A 19,247-nucleotide genomic window follows, 5' to 3' on the forward strand; every position below is an offset into this window, starting at 1 on the left:
CAAGCAAAAAGCACCCCACTGAGCAGGCCCTGGCTTTACCTGTAGGACTGACCACCCATGTGAACGTCCTGAATGCAAGAAATGGGAGGAGATAAAGTCTGCAAATCACAGAATGGCAAGCGACCTAGATTCTGGGGAATATCTATGAACGAATTGCTTAAAGGGGACTTCCGAGCATCTATGAAAGGGAGGCAGAGCTTACTCAGAGGCAGTGTGGACTCACCCCCAACGTCAAGGCACAGGAACTATTTCTCTCCTTTTGAGAGGATTAGCTCCGGGGACTGAGGCAGTGTCTGTGCGGCAGGCAGAGAGCAAGACCGTGCACTCCATCTGTGACCCTGGAAATCAAGGCTGCAGATTGGAGTCCCATGTCTCCCTCTGTTTTGTTTGGCTCTGCCCAGCTTTTACGATGCTTTTGACTCTGTTGCCAACATTTAAGAAGAGGGAGAGTGGCAGGTCGTGTTCTTGCCTTAATGATGCTCTGTCCTCCCAGCGGCGGCCCTGTGAGCGGCAGTGTGTTCCCGGGGAGGCGGGGGGAGAAGGCGTTTATCCTCTCCTCGCTCAGGCTTGGCCAGGCACACGCTTGGGCTGATGGGGCGTGAGCGAGCAGAAGTGACCCTGGCCACCTGGCATGGCGTCTGCTCTCGGCCTGGATCCGGAATGAGAAGACACAGAGCACAGCCATTGCCACGGATGTGTAGCAGGAACAGCCACGAACCTTCACTGTGTGTCACTGCCGTTTGGGGGCTGTTTGTTACCACAGCCTGACCTAGAAAAACTGACCGATGGAGGAGAGAGCCCACAGGAATCTGGGTCTCTTCAAGGGCCAGGAGACCTGATGACACTGTCCCCCAGGTCCCCAACCGATGGCTGGAGATGAGGCGTGGCGCCCCCTTTGGATGGAGACCAGTCTCCACCTGCCCACGCTGCCCATCTGCATGGCCTGCTAGCCTCCTAAGCCTCTAACTCAGCCCCGTGCCAGCCAGGTATAAGGGGAGCCTCAGACAGCCGTGAAAGCCCGTCATGGGCAGGAATCCCCCACGTGGCTTACTCAGCTCCCAGCCGCAACCTCCCTCCCCCCTCACCGCCCCACCCCACCGCCCCACCCCACCTGTCCTCCTCACTTCGCCTCGGAACTTCCCTAGGCGCCTCGCATGCAGGGGGTTCACCCACAGCACAAACCCTCTGAGAGACAAGGCCTGTCTTGACCTTCTCCTGGTCCAGCCTTCATGACGCATGGCTGGAACCGGACCCCTAGAGGGCACCCACCGCCCAGCTCCTCTGCACACACCGCCCCTCAGGGACCCACTGCACCCCCCTCCCATCCTGGAATCCTCAAAAGTGCCCCACGACTGGTGAGCGAGGGAGAGGGTAGACGTGAAGTACCAAGAGCTCCGCTGTGTGGGTGCTGTCGCACGGAAGCCACCGCGTCTGGTGCAAACCAAGAGCCCCAGACGATCTCCTGCTGACATCTGGGTGGCACAGCTGCCCCTTGCTGACAGCTCCACATCTGCCGGGGCCTCTCCCCCTGGAGAACGGCAACCCCACGCCTCTGAAATGCAGCTGCATTTCGGGTGCCAAGGCCCTAAACACTTAGCTTAAAACAGGACAGGCCTGAGAGCCTGGGCCCCTCAAATACCCGCCCTTCAGCTGGACGCCAAGGCCCGTGGCATAGTCACAGGCACCAGTTTGTGGCCGTGATGCGTCGGAGGCGCTGAAGGTGGCTGGGATATGAGGGAAGGTCGAAGGCAGAGCTCAATCAGGAATCAGAGGTGCCACTGCCTGAAACCACTGCCCTCTCCTGGAGCCACGGTTTCATGAAACTAGACCCAGATGGCACCTGCCCCCTCGCCTGGCACAGGGAGGAAGTGGAAACAGCTTCCCAGGCTCCCATTGGCTAGAGACAGGCCATGAGGTCTGTGCTGCCCTTCGGCAGTTGGGCGCTGGGGTCCTGGACCGGCCCCAGGTCATCTCCATACGGCGGCCTCTCCTGGCCTCTGATCCCAGGCCCACGCCAAGCCCCAGTGCAGGCTGCGGCCACAAGAGCCTCCTAAGTGCACCTCTGGTTACGCCATCCTCCGCTTAGCCCTCTCTTGCCTGGTTCCCATCACTTTCAGGACGCAGTGCAAGCTTCTTACATAACAAGCAAGTCTGTTCATGCTCTGGCCCCACAGGCCCTCCTGCCCCCCCCCCCCCACTCCCACCTGCCCCGAGTTCACGCCGTATCAACTGCCCCGGGTTCCTCAAACCCACCAGGTCGGGGCTTGTCTCCTGGTCTCTCTCCTGCCGGGAACACGGCTTCTGGCTGCTTCTCCTAGCCCATGCCTCCCAGGAGTTGCCTCCGTTGGCAAGCGTCCCCCGACCCCTCGGGCCACTTTTGGTGCCCATCCCCTGAGCTTCTGAGGCCCCGCGCTCCCTGTGGCAGAGAGCAGGACTCCACACGCCTGGTGCAGGTACTGTCTCTGGCATCAAATAATACTTTACTAAACATTAAAAACTACAAATGGGCAGGCCTGAGACCTGTCTACTCCAGCTCCTGCCCTCTAAGCCAGGGGCTGGGAAAGGGTCAGACGGCATTGCAGACGGCATTGCCGGCTTCCCGGGCCACATCCTGAATGTGGCAACGACTCAACTCCACCCCTGGAGCCTGAAAGCAGCCACAACGATGTATGTGTAAACAAATGAGTGTGACTGTGTGCCAATAAAGTTTTATTTACAAAACGGGTGGTCAGCCTGCAAAGTCCGCTGACCCTGGCACACCGGTCACGCACGGTCTTCTCCTGTCACACGTTTCTAGCAGAGGCAGCGGTGGCGGGCGCAGAACCCGGCTGAGGACGCTGTGGCTGCTCCGAGTGTGAGCGACAGCCACTCCCAGGACCCGAGTTTCTGAATTTCTCGTAGTCACGCTGGTGGCGTAAGAATGAGTCACGGCTTCCCGGCTTCCCTGCTGCCTTTGAGCAAGTCCTCTCTTGACAAAGGAAATGGCTCTTGGCAAGACCTTTTTGTTACAGTTCAGGCTCATCAGCTATTCATCTATAACGAGACACCTTTATTATGTGTAATTAAGGCAGCAGCTGAGAAAAGATGCAAATGTGTTCTTCAAAACCCGACTTCCCAGCAGCTGGGAGCCTCGCAACCTTTTCAAAGAGCAGGTTTAAACCCACTCACATTTGGCAGGTGCCACGATGGGAAAGGAGAGAAGCAAAGGGAAAGGAGGAAAGAATAGAGGCCGCTGCTTCGTGTTCAGGAATTTCTGCCCGTGTAGGGGTTCCCGGAGCATCAAGGTGACTGCACACCCCAGGGCATCCTCCATGCCAACTGAAGCCAACGCCGCTCTGCCCCCAGGGGGTTCCCCTACCCCAAAGTTGCATGCAGCAGCAGCATAAGTATCACCCGCAACTGGGTATGTGCCCCGACTGGGAATGGAACCCACCGCCCTTCAGTGTACGGGACAACACGCCAACCAACTGAGCCGCACCGGCCAGGCTGAGAAGTGGATTTTGAAACGCAATTCCATTTTAATGAATTTTAATCAAATGCTCGTAGCTCCTGTGGCCAGCGACCACCGTCCGGGACAGCGCAGCTGCAGGGGTGTTGGTTAAGGACTCAGGCTCGGGAGTCACAGACCCAGGTTTCCCGCCTGGCTTCCCACTGGCTGTGATGGGGCCAGATAACTTCCTGCCCCTATTGCTCCGTGAAGTGACGTCATTGGTGGGCTGAGAGAATGAGGGGAGAGTGGAGATGATGCACTGCGCACAGTGTCTGGCAGGAGGTAAACACGCACCAGAGTTCCCTGTCTGTGTTATTCTCCAGGAAGCTCCTCGAAGGACCCACGACCACCTCCCTGGCCTTCCAGGCCCTGGGTCCGCAGGCACTGGCCTCTCCTTGGTCATCAGTGAAACCACATAAAGTCGACTGAAGAAACAGCCACTGGCCACCATCCCGGACCCCTGGCCACCTCTGATCACCTTTGAGACTTCTTCGGGGAGGTGAAGACTGGACTCTGTCTCTGGTGTGAGTGACACAGAGCAGCAGCCCTCGTCTGGAATTCGTCCTGTGAGGCAGCAGCATCCTGCGTCCTCGAGCGGCGGTTCTCGTGGGCCAGTGTCTGGGGTCCAGCGGCACCCCCAACCCGGCGGCCCCTGTGGGTGGCCTTGCCGAGCGCCTGCCTCATCGCTCAGTTTGCCGTAGATTGCCGTTCCCAGGGCCCGGTCCTCGGCTTCTCTGCTTGTCCTGGAGCTAGCCGACACCTCTCCAGGGCATTTAGATGTTCCTGACGTTCATCAGACTGTTTCTCTCTCTGCCACGGAGAATCCTGCCTGATGCACGTGCTGAGCAGCACGATCTTACCTGTGACCCCTCACATTATGGACATCCTGACGGCCAGATCAAGAGACTGAGTTTGCATTCTCCAGTGCAGCGCTGCCTGGGTAAAAGCTCATTCTCTCCGAGTTTTTAAAATGTTCAGAATAGTTTTCTCCGTTTCTCCCACTGTGGGTCCCAAGCACTGGGAGCTCCGGCCTGGAGACCAGGGATGTCGCTGTATTTGCTCACTTTACAGGTGACAAGCGGACTCCCGGAGAGCTGAAGGGACTTGCTCTGTGCGTCAGGCTGTGGAAACAACTTCCCAGCGAGGCTGCTCTGCACTTGGCCTGTGGACATCGCCTCTCGGGGCAACTCCAGGTCACGTAGGGGAGATGGATGCTTCCAGTGAAGGCAAAATCGCCCCCTTCTGGAGAAGAGCTTTGGGGAAACAAAAAGACCCAGATAACACGAAGAAGGCCGGGTACAGCTATTCAGAAAGAGACAAGGACAGCGAGAGCAGAGGGAGTGTGACTTCGCCCGGGGACCCGGCAAAGCAGCAGATGTCGCCCTCTGTCTGGACCAGATGAGAAGGTCTGCCCAGAACAGGTGGGATCCCGGAGGGCAGAGCCCGAGAGTGAAATCAATAGATGCTGGGTGCCGCTGCGAGAATGTGTGATTGGAAATGTCTGAACCTGAAAAATAGATTTTTGACATCACCCACTTTAAAAAAATGGTCCTCCACTTTAAAGAGACGAAGGCACATCCATTTCCCAGGGTGCGGAAATGCTGCTTTGCTCATTTATCTTCTACAACATCTTGAGGCGGTGTAGTATCCCCATTTCACGGCTTAAAAAGCAGGGCTCGCCGAAACCGGTTTGGCTCAGTGGATAGAGCGTCGGCCTTCGGACTCAAGGGTCCCAGGTTCGATTCCGGTCAAGGGCATGTACCTTGGTTGCGGGCACATCCCCAGTAGGGGGTGTGCAAGAGGCAGCTGATGGATGTTTCTCTCTCATTGATGTTTCTAACTCTATCCCTCTCTCTTCCTCTCTGTAAAAAATCAATAAAATATATATTTTTTAAAAAAGCAGGGCTTACAGATGAAGTAACCAGTCAAGGTTGTAAGAGAAAGAGCCAGATCTGGGCGTTTCCCAGCGTTTCCCGTTCTCCGGGGCCGCCTCCCACGGAGGGCCTTTAAATAATGACACTCGAAATGCATTCGGAAGGCACTTCTAATTGAAGAGACTCAATTCACAACGATTGGATTTGCGTGCAGTTTTGAGAACACATCCATCACGCAGAGCATTATGTAACAATATAAGGATAAATACGGATCCCATTCAAAAGAGAGGGAAATAATAGAGGAAGTGTGGTTAATGAAGGCAGCAGGAACTGGAGCACTCCGGAGCAGGAGAAGGGCACTCCCGGAATATGATACAATAAGCGGCTTCATTAGGAAGACAATGCATGTGGTAAGTGAGATAATAGCAAGAGAGAGGAAAATGCAGAAACAAATCAGCCTACTAGAAAACACTGATTTGAAAATATGTTATCATGATGGATGGGTAAGAAACCTCTGCGCCATAGACATCCATGGAACCCTTGCTTTCAGAGATCTTAAAAAACTGGGTCAGCATCGCTGAGTTGGACATATTTAGGTGTGATTTTCCTTTTCGGGAAAAGGGACCAGCTGGGTATTTTCGAAAGTTCTGTTTAGTTTATGTCTCTAAGGTTCTGCCGATGGGCGCTTTCTATGACTGTCATTTTTTAAAGCTGATTAACTCAGGGGCTTTATTTTTTCCTCCTCTAAATCCCCCACAGGGCTTTCGCTAAGTCAGACCACATTTGGAGTCTGTGTCCCTTTCTGGGCACCACGTTCAAAAGGGACATTGACCTGCTCTGCCTCCAGCGAATGGAACCAAGACAAATGGGTGGAAGTCGCGCAGAGATAAATCCCGACTCAATGCCGGAAAGCCCGTCTCCTGCTATCAGAGCCCTCACAATGGAACCGCTGCTCTCAGAGCCGGTGTGCTCCCAGGGGTTGGAAACGCCAAAGCAGGGGGGGTTTCCACAGGGTCCGAGTTGCTCTGGGAGAGACATCTTTTTTAGTAAGTTCCCTTTCAATTCCAACACTGTATGACTCTTCAGTATGTTTTCAAGTGGGTAGCTCCTCTTCCGTTCTTTTGTCTTGATTATTAGCCTCTTCTCTCCCCCACCCCCACACAAAATGTTGGCAAAAACAATACAGAATGACAGTAACAGTTACAACACCAAGGTCTTATTGTTGTCCGACTGTGCCAGGTACCCTCCATTGGGTTTGCTGTTGATTATCAAAATATAGGTCAAGAGGACAATCCGGGCGATGGTGACAGTGTTGGCATGAACAGGGTGGGCTGAGGCTGAGGGGCCCATGTGTCCTCTCCTAGAGTCCCCATCTTGGTTAATGGAGCCTCTCTCCATCCTGATGTGTGATTTCTTCCTCTCCGTACCCCACCCACACCACAGTTCCAGTCCCCCTGCACTAACACAAGCCCCACCCTCACCTGTCATCTGAACCTGAACCATTTCATGTGGCCTCACTCCCAATTATTTTACACAGATTGAAACACCCCTACTTATACTTCTCATTGGCTTCCCAGTGCTGTTGGGACTGGTGGGAATACAGACTGGTGCAGTCACTGTGGAAAACAGTATGGAGTTTACTCAAAAGAGTAAGAATGGAACTGCCATTTGACCCAGCAATCCCACTTCTAGGAATATACCCTAAGAATCCTGAAACACCAATCAGAAAAAAAATATATGCACCCCTGTGTTCATAGTAGCATTATTTACAATAGCCAGGATCTGGAAGCAACCCAAGCGCCCCTCAGTAGACGAGTGGATAAAAAAGCTGCGGTACATTTACACCATGGAACACTATGCAGCAGTAAAAAAAAAAGGATCTCTTACCCTTTGAGACAGCATGGAGGGACCCAGAGAGTATCATGCTAAGTGAAATAAAACAGTCAGAGAAAGACAAGTATCACTTGATCTCACTCATATGTGGAATCTAATGAATAAAATAAACTGATGAACAAAATAGGTCCAGAGGCCTGGAAGCATGGAACAGAGTGGCAAATTTCAGAGAGAAGGAGGAGGGGGAGAAAGGGAAGAGATTAACCGCAGATCTTATATGCATAATGCATAGCTCATGGGCACAGACAATAGTGTGGTGAAGGCCTGGGGTGGGGCGGGAGCCTGTGGAGGGGGCAATGGAGGACGTTGGAGGACATCTCAACAATAAAGATACAATTTAAGAAAAAGAATCTTGGCCTCACCCTGCCTGCTCTGGGCCTGTGCACATCTCCAGTTCTGTCTCACTTCATGCCCCATCCCAGCCACACGACCTTCTTTTTCCCACATCTTCTCCCACAGCGAGGGGGTGGGGATGGACTGCTGCCCCTGCTCTTGTGAATGCCTGGAGGAATGCCCCCCCCCCCCCCCCCTGCTCCTGGCTGAGGAAAGGCTTACCCATCCATCCTTCCCAGCCCGGTCAGTGGTGCTTCCTTAGGGCCGCCTCCCCTGACCTGCCTGCCAGACCATGTCCCCCCAGGGTCCTGAGTTCCAGTACCCGTGCTCCCTCCCTACACTTCTCCCGTTTGCAGTTATAGCCTCATTTCTGTGGCGATTTAGTCTCTGGGAGGGCAGGGACCTTGCCCAGTGTGCCCCTGAAGGAAGGAAGGAAGGAAGGAAGGAAGGAAGGAAGGAAGGAAGGAAGGAAGGAAGGAAGGAAGGAAGGAAGGAAGCTGTTGGGGGTGCTCTGGGCTTCCAATGGCCTCCAAAGGCCTAAGCCATCTAGACTTTCTGGCTTGTAACCTCCAAGTCAGAAAATCTAATGCTTGGTTAAGCACTATCCTCACATTTCAGTCTTCTGTGCAAAGCAGTTCAGGGAGGTGAGGCTGTCCCTAAGACTTGAGTTTAGCCAGCAGCTTAATCTATTCCTAGAATTCTCTCTAGTGAGGAATATCTGAGTTAGAAGAGAATATTGGGCCGCCAGGGGTGGAGATAGTGGAAAGATTTAGAAAGGAAAGGGAACGGCCGGTGTAGAGGGTGCCACGTGGTGTCAGGGCCCTCGGCCCTCGCATAGGGGCTCCAGCTGCCTGGAAAGTGCTCCCTTGCCCCTGTCAGGATCCCAGCCACCCGTCAGGAGCAGGTGAAGCGACCTTCGGCAGCCTTCACTGGTCCGCCCGCTCTGAGCCACCAGGGCACCTCGCCCGCATGCCCACATTACTGCGCTCACCACACCGTCTGGCAGATGTTTGCAGGGTGTCTCCCGTGCCGGCAGCGAGCTCTCTGAGAGCAGCGCCCTTGTCCCCTTGTCGTCACGCCTCTGTAACCAGCGCCTGTCACCGTGCCTGGCTGTGTTAGTCAGGACTCTGGCTGCAAGTTAGAGAAATCAGCTTGATCTCCTCACTGAAGCAAACAAGGGGAAGCCACTCCTGTCCACTCAGCACACCCCAGGCTCACTGAACTTCCTTCCCTTTCTCAAAAGCAGACCAGTCTCCTGAGAGGGCTCTCTGCAGGGGAGAGGGAGGGAGCCCGAGACACAGGGCAGGAATGATGCTGAGGGCCAGCCGACTTTCTTTGCTGTTTAGTGTGGGGACCTGGCTGGTGTGGCTCAGTGGTTGAGTGTCATCCTATGAACCAGGAGGTCACGGTTCGATTCCCCCATCAGGGCACATACCAAGGTTGCAGGCTCAGTCCCCAGTGGGGTGCATGCAGGAGGCAGCTGGTCAATGATTCTCCCTCATCATTGAAGCTTCTCTCTCTCTCTCTCCCTTCCTCTCTGAAATCAATTAAATATATATATTTAATATATATTTATTTAATATGTAATATATATATATATATATATATATATATATATATATATTCCCCAACTCACCTCTGAGTAGGAGTGCCTGGTCTGGTCTCTCCTAGTTTCCCCTCCTCACTCGCCTCTTCATTCCCAGCTCTGTCAGTTCATTCAACTCAGGAGACAGAGCATGGCGCCCACCAGCCCAGTGCGCACACGGGGCTGGGGCTGTTACCTGGCAGAACGTGCTGGCAGAGATGGAGGACCTTGGGGTAGACACTTCCTCCTTGTCAGCATCCAATTTTCTCCCGTTGCCCTTCCTTTCTAAGCACTCAATTTCTTCTCTTTGTTTTTCTAGTTAAAGGCTAACAAAGAACGAATTGGGTGTTTCAGCCATTAGCGGTCATCATTAATTTCATGGTCCTCTGCATTTATTAAGTCTTATTTCCTCCCCATAATCTCCTTTCCCCTGATATTTGTAAAAGCACATCTTATTTTCCCCTTAATTGCTTCGGCTGGTGTGATCTCATTCGGATTTTCTGCCACTTTTATCTTTTCCCAGGAAGCTTTAACTGATGCAGCATATTCCCGTTTCATTCTCTCCCCTTTCCTCTGCAGATGGGCATGTATTTCTTTCTCTGTAGCTCCCAGTCTTGGAGGAAGCTGCACGGGTTGCATTTGGTTTCTCCTTTATGAGAAGGGCTGGGCTTTAATTATGGGTGGGGCCCCTCCTCCCCCCTCCTCCCCTCCCCCCTCCTCCACATGCTTCTCCTCTGAAAGCCATCCAGGTTCCTCCATCTGCAGCCAGACTAAGTGCTCTCTGCCCCTCAGTTGCAGGCTACCTTCCCTGGCTGTTCCCTGGGTGGAACAGCAGGCTGAGCCTGGGGCAGGAAGGAAGAGGAAACGGTGCGGTCAGATGGGGTTACCATTAGCAGCTCGGGCACACGCACGGAGGGGGGGTGGACAGCTGAAAAGGACGCTCCGCACCCAGTGGGTCAGCGCGTGGATAATGCAGAGCTCGTTATCAACGACAGAGGAACTCCTCGCCTGCCCGCTGACAGCCAGATCCAAACGTCTGCCTGACCTGCAGGCACCACAATTATCACCTCCCCTGGGTATTTTGCTTATTCCCCTCCTTTAACATCGATTTCTTTCTGCCTTGACTTGTGGTTAGTCATTCACGTGTTTCTCTCATGCGTGGGTCCAAAACCCATGTCATCATCTCACCCATTTGCGACCTAAATGTACTTTGGATCCCATGGTCCCCATCTCTATGAGCATCCTTGCCTAAGCTGTTCCAGAAATTTCTCTAGGCTCCCTTGTCCCTCAGCCCCCACACATAATGGTTCACCAATGTGCATCATTAAAAAAAAATGTTTTTATTGATTTTTAGAGAGAAAGGAAGGGAGAAGGAGAGAAAGATAGAAACATCAATGATGAGAGAGAATCATCAGTTGGCTGCCTCCTACACAACCCCTACTGGGGATCGACCCACAACCCGGGCATGTGCCCTGATTGGAATCGAACCGGTAATCTCTTGGTTCATGAGTCAACACTCAACCTCTGAGCCACACCGGCCAGGCCAATGTGCATCTTTGATGTGTGCTCCCTCCATTCCCACTGGATGCCCTTGTTACGCTTTCCCTGACAGAAGTGTGCATTGTTGTGGCCAACCCACACCCATCCCTTCTCTCCATCGCCACACTGGGCTTTCTTGCCGTTATCTGCATCTTCCCACATGCTGAGGGGGACCTGAGTCCTCCCAGCCCCCAGAAATGGAGCTTGTGGCTTAGGCCTAACCCTGGCAAAGTCATTCACGCCCTGGCTCTTCTCATTGGCTCAGGGCTGAGCACCTGGCCTTGCTCAAGCCAATGAGATTAGAGAGGACAGTTGTTGAAGACTTTGGAAAAAAGCTTCCTTGCTCTTCTGAGAGAGCCTCCTGAAGTGGGTCCTGAGTCGCTGGTGGCCATGTTTCCCACCACGTGGGAGGCCCACCTGAGAACGAAGCCAGTGCAGGAGAAAGCGGAGCTGAGAGACACAGAGAGACAGGGCCCGATTTAATGGTTTGAGTTCACGGATCCAGCGGGGCCTGAACACTCCTAGACCCATGTTATACCCCTGCACCCTACATCCAACCCACAGGCAGGTCCCACCCACTGTCTTTGAGCTGCATGCACACGGCAACCCCTTCTCCTAGGCCGCTGCTCCCTCCCAGTCCTCCCACTCAGACCCGGCAACAGCCTTCACACTGGTCTCCCTGCCTCCACTCTTGTCTCGATGCACCTTCTCCACAGAGAACCGAGAGACCCTTTTAAACCCTAAGTCAGGTCACCCCACTGTTCTGCTCAAACCCTCTAAAAGCTCTCCGCTCAGCTCCAAGGTGCTCGCCATGATGTCCAGGCCCTGCATGACCTCTGCTCGCTCTGACCTCACCTCTCACCACTCAGCCCACTCCATCCCCCTGACCTTTTAACTCCCATGGCAGGCCTTTGCACTTGCTGTTCCCTCTTTCAGGACTGCTCTTCCAGCAGACAGCTGCCTGGTTTGCTCCCCGTTTCCTTCAGGGTCCTGTTCAACTGCTACCTTTCCAGTGAGGCTAACCCGGATGATTCCTCCCTAACATGGCACTTCCCTGTCACCCAGTATCCCCTTTACAGCACGTATATATTTCTACGGCTATTCTTATCTGTATCTCCCATTAGTACACACATCCTATAAAAACCTGGCTGTCAGTTTGCTGCTACAAATCCAGCTCTTAGAACAGCAACTGGCACATAGCAGGAACTCGATAAAGTGTTGTCAACTTACTGGTTGAATGAATGAATGAATGAATGAATGAATGAGTGAGCTAATCATTTCCCTATTTTGAGTCAGGTATTTTCAGTTGGCTTACTGCCACTTTCAGACAGTGTTCTAATACAGCATTCAATTCATATGTGCCTAACAAGTGGGCAAATGAACACCTCAACTCTGGTCAGACTGTAAGTTACAGCCTCGTGTAGTACCCATAACTGACCTGTGGCTCCCTGTTTGAGTCCCGAAGCAGTGTCACACACAGAGCTCCCGTCGATGCTCATGCGGGTTTTGCCAGATAAACAGGCCAACCGCGCCCTCCCCCCCCCCCACCCCCCGCGTTATGAGAAAGTGTGGTTTGGAGGAGTTATGCACAGAGCTCAGAGCGGGCGCAGGGCCCGCATTTCCTGGTTCCTACCCGTGGCTCTCCCACCACTCGGTTTGCATTTCTGCCCACGGGTCTCTTCACAGCCCATCCACAGCCCAGGGAACTGCTGTGAAGCTCCGGTCCATGTGGTCTCTATTTATCTACCATTGCCAGTTCCCCAGGCTCCGAAAGCCAATAAAACTCCGAGTTTCCCCCACATGAGATTGCGGGCTCTTTGGGAAAAAGAAAAGCAGGCATATGGCTCTCAGGAAATCAAATCTGCCTTGTGAGAAAAATTCCCCCTGCAAGTCAGCACACAATAACATTCCTCGCAGCCGCTTTGTACATGTTGGGGGCGCGCTCAGCAGACGTGGGGTCCTGCCTTGAGCGGACGTAATACACAGAATACACAGTGCAAAAGCCTTCTGCAGGCTCCCCGCCTCCCCCCATTCCAGAGCGGCTTCCTTCCCAGCGACTCCCCACGGACCACATTAGCTCCCTTTCGAATTCCCTTCCCCTCGCTGCACACTCGATGTTCCTCACCAACCCCCAGCGGACGTGTGGAGACTGACTGGGTTTCACATGGAAGAGATAAAACAGCAGGGGCTTCTAATCAGAGACATTTTCCGGGCTGCAAAAGGCTGCAGAAAACCAACCACAAAGCGGCCAATATGGTTCCAAGCTTATTAATACACACTTGGAACAAGTGGGGCACCCGACACCTCCCTGGCCCCATGGGGAGGAAAAGAGATTAGTTACATGTTTACAGACAAAGCCCATGGGGGTGGGGGGAAGGCCTGGAGGCAACCTCCTTCCCAGGGACCTTCCCGGGAACTCGTTTGGTTGTTAAAATCAGCATTATTGATGTACAAGTGGTAGACTAAGAACTGCACATACTTTATGTAGACAATTTGATGAGTTTGGACACATGCACAGACCCATCACACCATCACCACGATTCAGGCCATAGACATATCCAGCACCTTCTAAAGTTTCCTTGTGTCCCTTTGTTTTGTCATAAGAACACTTAACATGATGGTACAATCTTTATAGAAACAGTATGGAGGTTCCTAAAAAAATTAAAAACAGCTGCCATACAATCTAGCAATCCCACTTCAGAGAATATATCTGAAGGAAGTGAAATTGCCGTCTCACAGATATATATGCTCCCTCATGTTCAATGAAGCATTATTTACAATGGACAAGGCATGGGAACAACCTCAGTGTTCCACTGTGTGAATATTGTATATGTCATGGAATATTATTCAGCCATGAAAAGGAGAAACCCTGTCATGTGCAACAACATGGATGAACCTAGAGAAATGTAGGATCAGCAAAATAAGCCAGAGAAAGACAAATGCTATATGATCTCATTTATATGTGGAATCTAAAAAAGGCAAATCTATAAGTCAGACTATAGAAAAGGCTCCTTTCCCATTCCTTTAAACTCACAGAAAGAACCAGACTTCACAGCAGTCAGTACTGAGGGTCCGGACAAAGCCTCCTAGGACTTCCTCCTTGGCCTCCTGCCCCCACTCTGCCTCTCTGAGTTCCCTTCCTTCCCCCAACCCCCCACCCCTATCCCCCACCCGCTCCCCATTCACTCCTCTCTCCTCTCTGTCCTCAGACCCAGCAAGAGGGTCTCACCTCAGGGCCTTTGCTCAGCCATTCCCCTGCCCCGAGGGTCTCACCCCCACATATTTACCGGGCTCTGTCCCTCAGTGAGCCCTCAGTACCTACAAGTGCAAATCCCCCACCCACCTTGCCCGTCCCCTCTCCTACCTATTTCTCTTACGAATTTTCACTAGCTGAATACTTACATGTTATTTATTTATGTTATTATCTGTGTCTCCATTGAATGAACACCATGTAACAAAAGTTTTGGTTTTGCTATTATCCTGAGACACAAACAGACTATGTGCCTGTGACAATACACATCTGATAAATGATACGTGGAAGACATGAAGCATAGAAGAGACTATTAAATCCCCACCACCACCACTAACACCACTGCACTGACGCCTCCCGGAGTCTGAGCCTCACTGCTGTCAGGTCCTCGGCCCACGATGTCCTTCATCAACCTCTTTATAAACTGCACCTCGTTAGTCGTTTAAGGTCCAACTCCAGCACCACCTACCTCTCCACCTGAACCTATCGGACTTTTCAAGGGTCTTGTGGCCCCTGGAGCCAGGCGCACCTCCCGCATCGGTCTGAGATCCCTGGGAGGACAGGGGCCCTGCCTGCCTTGCTCATCCTTGTGGTCCCCCCTTGTGTGGGGAGTTTGGGGCTGTGGTGGCCGGTGGGAGGTAGGAGAGGAGGTCCAGAGAGCGCCATGCTCAGATTCTGGGAACTAGTCTAGTAACCCTAGCACCAACTGACACCCCCCTAGTGATCACAGAAAGAAACACCAATCTTGGAATCAGAGAATCGGGGCTCATTTCCTGGCCAAGTCTCCACAGAAATCCATTTAATTTCTTCATCTTACAGAGATGCTTATGCTGCCCTGGCTGGTTTGGCTCAGTGGATGGAGTGTCGGCCTGCGGACTGAAGGGTCTCAGGTTCGGTTCCAGTTGGGGGCACATGCCCAGGTTGTGGGCTCGATCCCCAGTGCAGGAAGCAGCCAATTGATGATTCTCTCGCATCACTGATGTTTCTCTCTCCCCCTCTCCCTTCCTCTCTGAAATCAATTTTTTAAAATGCTTATGCTTCAAGGACACTGTGTAGGTGAACCTGTATTATTTTTGAGGGGGAAACGGGTAAACTGAAAACACTACGTAAATACATAATAGTTTGCGTACAAAGTTAGGTTTTCTAACCACCTGCAGTGAAATTAGCAAGGGTGAAGTTCAGGTTGTGGCCAGAGGGTGGCAGCAGCAGGCAGGGGCTCTGCCCTAAGGTCCTTTGAAATACAGCAGAAGGTTTGGAAAGGGATAGATTTGCAGAGTTGGTAACAGTGATCGCTGTGATGGTTCTCTCTGCCCAGCGCACCTGCCCCTGAAGATCATGCCCTTCTCCTGGAGTTGGGATCTGGCCGTGGTTGATCGTATTCCCAGAAACCTCCCCTTGGGTTTTTACGTGGCCACGGTCCCGGCGTTTCCGGAGTGCAGGTCAGTCCGTCATCACTGACCTTATCTAGCCCTCACCACAACTTTGTGAGCTAAACTGAGAAAGAGGCGTGACTGTTCCCCTCCCCCACCTCACCATTTCAGACAGGATGAAACCGAGGCTCCAGGAGAGACCTGAAGATCACACAGCCAGCAAGTAGGACAAGTTAGAACGCACGCTTTAAACCTGGGCCTTCTAGCCTGAACTCCACCTCGCCACCACGCCTCTCACCTTATCTGTTCAACTGTCCATGCACCCAGCATTTATTGGGCTCGTGCTGTTTGTTGGGGGGCTGCGTGGACTTCCGTGTAAGCCACGTGGGCCCCTCCTCCGGTCGGGCCAGCTCTGTGCCTCCTGGGCCCTCAGTCTGTTTCCCTCCATCAGGGCAGCTGTCACCATCTCCTCGAAACCCGGGCTCGCGTTCCCAAGCCTGGCAGCTGAGAAACCCTGTTTTCCTGTGTCCCCTGTGTCACACCTAACATCACAAACTCCCAGGTACTACGGGCCTCCTAGCTAAGCCATCCTGAGGAGTCTTCTTTTTATACAGAAAGAAGAAGCCGAGAAAAGTAATACACACCTAAGAAATCTTAGGAAGGGTTCGAGGATATTCTTTCCACTGGTTTTTAGAGAGAATGGAATAGAGGGAGAGAGAGGACCGTCATTGGTTGCCTACCTCATGTGCCCTGACCAAGGCCAAACCTGCAACCAAGGTACATGCCCTTGACTGGAATCAAACCCGGGACCCTGCGGTCCTCGCGCGGACAGGCTATCCACTGGGCCAAACCGTCTAGACGAAGTGTCCTAGTTCTCATCTGTCTAAAGTCCCAACTGTCTTGCTGAATAGTATTCAGAGGCCCTGAGAGCCTCCAGCGTCACTGCTTCTCCATCTGCCCCGCCCCGTTCTCTAAGTCCTCTCTCTTCTCGTAAAGGAGTCCGCTGTGACACAGCGGGCCTGTTCCGCCAGCAGCAGCCTCACACATCTGGTGTTTACCCCGTCTCTTGACTGCATCATTCTCTCTTGTGCTTGATTTAATCTCGTGTTGTTTTATAAATTTAGTGTAGCCTCAGTGTGCAGTGTTTATAAAGTCTGCACACACACTCACTCACCCAGAGCAGCTTCCAGCCCTGCCAGCTCCATTCAGGGCAGGGGCCCTACACAGGTGAAACCCTTTTTATCTCTCATTTTTACTGTACCTCTCTCTGTTTCGATATGTTTAGATACACAAATACTTCCCATTGTGCTAGTTACCTACAGTATTCAGTACAGTAACATGCTGTCTGGGCATGCAGCCCAGGGCAATAGGTTAGGCCAGTGGTCGGCAAACTGCAGCTCGTGAGCCACATGCAGCTCACGAGCCGCAGTTTGCCGCTCTGTTGACTGAGTTTGCTGACCACTGGGATAGGGGCTTAATCACAAGGAACAACAACAGCCTGTAATTATTGGAATCAAGAGTCTAGGTCAGTGGTCGGCAAACTCATTAATCAACAGAGCGGCAAACTGCGGTTCGCGAGCCGCATGTGGCTCGCAAGCTGCAGTTTGCCAACCACTGGGTTCGGCCATAGAGCCCGGGTGTGCAGGAGGCTGTACCCTCTCGGGGTGCAAGTGCACTCTGTGATGTTCGCACAACAACCAGACTACCCGACGGCGCATTTCTCAGAGCGTATCCCCACCATGAAGCCACACCGGGCAGCAGTGGTGAGCTAAGTGCTGAGGTTCTCCTGGGGGCCAGGCACTGCCCAGGACACTGGTCTCCTCTCCACATTTCAACTGAGGGTCCTGAGCCTGCCCCCCATATTCAAGTCAGCAGCCTAGTCCCCAGCCCCTGGGACCTGAGCTCCAAACTCGGGGGCGGGGGCACTGTCTGCCTCTTACTGAGATGGCACAGTCATCCTGCCTCCCACACCTCCTGGGGCATCACCAAGTCCAGGTTCCCTGCCTGCACAGCATCCGTCTCCTCTCTTTGGGGCCTTGTTAGACCTCCCACAAGCTCAGGTGAGACGCGTGGAAAAGGAGAGAAAACGGAGCACGCCACGGCTTTCGTGGTGATCGGCGAGGCGACGCCATGGGTCTGTCTGCAGCCAGTCTGCTTGGTTGTGTCTGGGTGGTCACATCAGTATCAGCTCCAAATCACAGCCATTTTCACTGCCAGGCAAGGGATGGCTGTTCCCTCAAAGCAGCCTCATGCAGTCAGCCGCCGAGGCACATCCCGTGTGGGAGACTGAGTCTGAGAGCCCACGCCTCGGCCAACACTGAGCTTTCTTTTCCTTTTGTGTTCCACCCACACGGCAGGGAAGACAGAACCGACCCACGGAAACCGCTCCTGTGTGAAGTCTGGGTTCCTGACGCAAGAGTCGCCCAGCCTAGAAGTCCCTGCGTGGATTAATGTCTGCGAGAAGAAGTAGGTGCCCATCTGTCACCAGCTGTATAATCACGTGATTATGGAGAAGAAAGCTCTGAGCCCAATGGCCAGCCCCACCGTACGCTGGATTCCTGGATAGAGGCATGCAGTCTTTGAGTTTCAGTTTCCGCATTTCTAAAAGAGGACAAAGACTTCATTTTTAAGCGCACTGACCACCAGGGGGCAGCTCCAATGTTGAGCATCTGCCCCCTGGTGGTCAATGCGCATCATAGCAACCGGTCAACTGGTCATTCAGTCGTTCAGGCTTTTATATATATACTAGAGGCCCGGTGCACAAAATTCGTGCACTGGTGGGAGGGGGGGAGTGGGGGTGTGCCCCTCAGCCCAATCTGCACCCTCTTCAATCTGGGACCCCTCATGGGATGTCCAACTTCCAGCAGTCGGACATCCCTCTCACAATCCAGAACCGCTGGCTCCTAACCACTCACCTGCCTGCCTGCCTGATTGTCCCTAACCCCACTGCCTGCCTGCCTGCTCGCCCCTACCTTGATCTCCTGCCAGCCTGATTGCCCCTAACTTGCCCTCCCCTATCAGCCTGATCACCCCAAACTGCCTGTGCCTTGGCCCCCCGTCTGGCCTCCCTCTGGAGGCACCACCCCCATAACCCCAATGCTGCTGCCACTGCAGCTGGTTATGGCTGCCTGAGCCTTGGCCTTTGTAGCCACTGCGGCTTTGTCTGGAAAGATGTCCGGAAGACAACCACTCTAATTAGCATATTACCCTTTTATTAGTATATATAGATCATATCATATCAATCATATCATATAATCTTACTCTTAGGTCTTCTTTAACTGTTATACAATATTTCATAATATGAATATAGTGTTAGTTGTTTTCAATATTTGTTACAAAACATGCTCCAACAAACACCCCCAAACAGAATTTTTACATATTTATGCAACTATTTGGGTATGACAAATTTCTCAAGTCAAAATTTTATTTAATAAATATATCTATCCATATATGTATGTTAAAATTTGTGGTAAATATCAAATTTTACCCTGGCCAGGATGTATGGATTTAAAACTCCTCCAATATTGTATAAAGGTCCCTCTTCTTCCCTACATTCTTATATTTTATGAGTTTGACAATTTAATGTTGAAAATGGTATTTTATGGTGATTTTAGATGTCTTCTCATATGTTTATTGATATTTCTTCTATAAAGTATTTCTCCTATAAATTGCTCATTTATATACTTTACCCATTTCAAAAAATGGAGTTTTCTTTTTCTTATTGATAGGAATAATATATTTCTTGGATATTAATAATTTTTCAAATGTATTTAAACTATTTCCTGCCATGTCTTTTCATTTTTGTTCATCTCTTTGCCTATATATAAATGTTATCTTTTTATGTAGTCAATTATGTCCATCTTTTCCTTATTACCCTTGGATCATATAGTATACATAGGCAGGCCTTTCCTAC

This window comes from Eptesicus fuscus, chromosome 22, assembly GCF_027574615.1.
Source record: "Eptesicus fuscus isolate TK198812 chromosome 22, DD_ASM_mEF_20220401, whole genome shotgun sequence".
Taxonomy (NCBI): domain Eukaryota; kingdom Metazoa; phylum Chordata; class Mammalia; order Chiroptera; family Vespertilionidae; genus Eptesicus; species Eptesicus fuscus.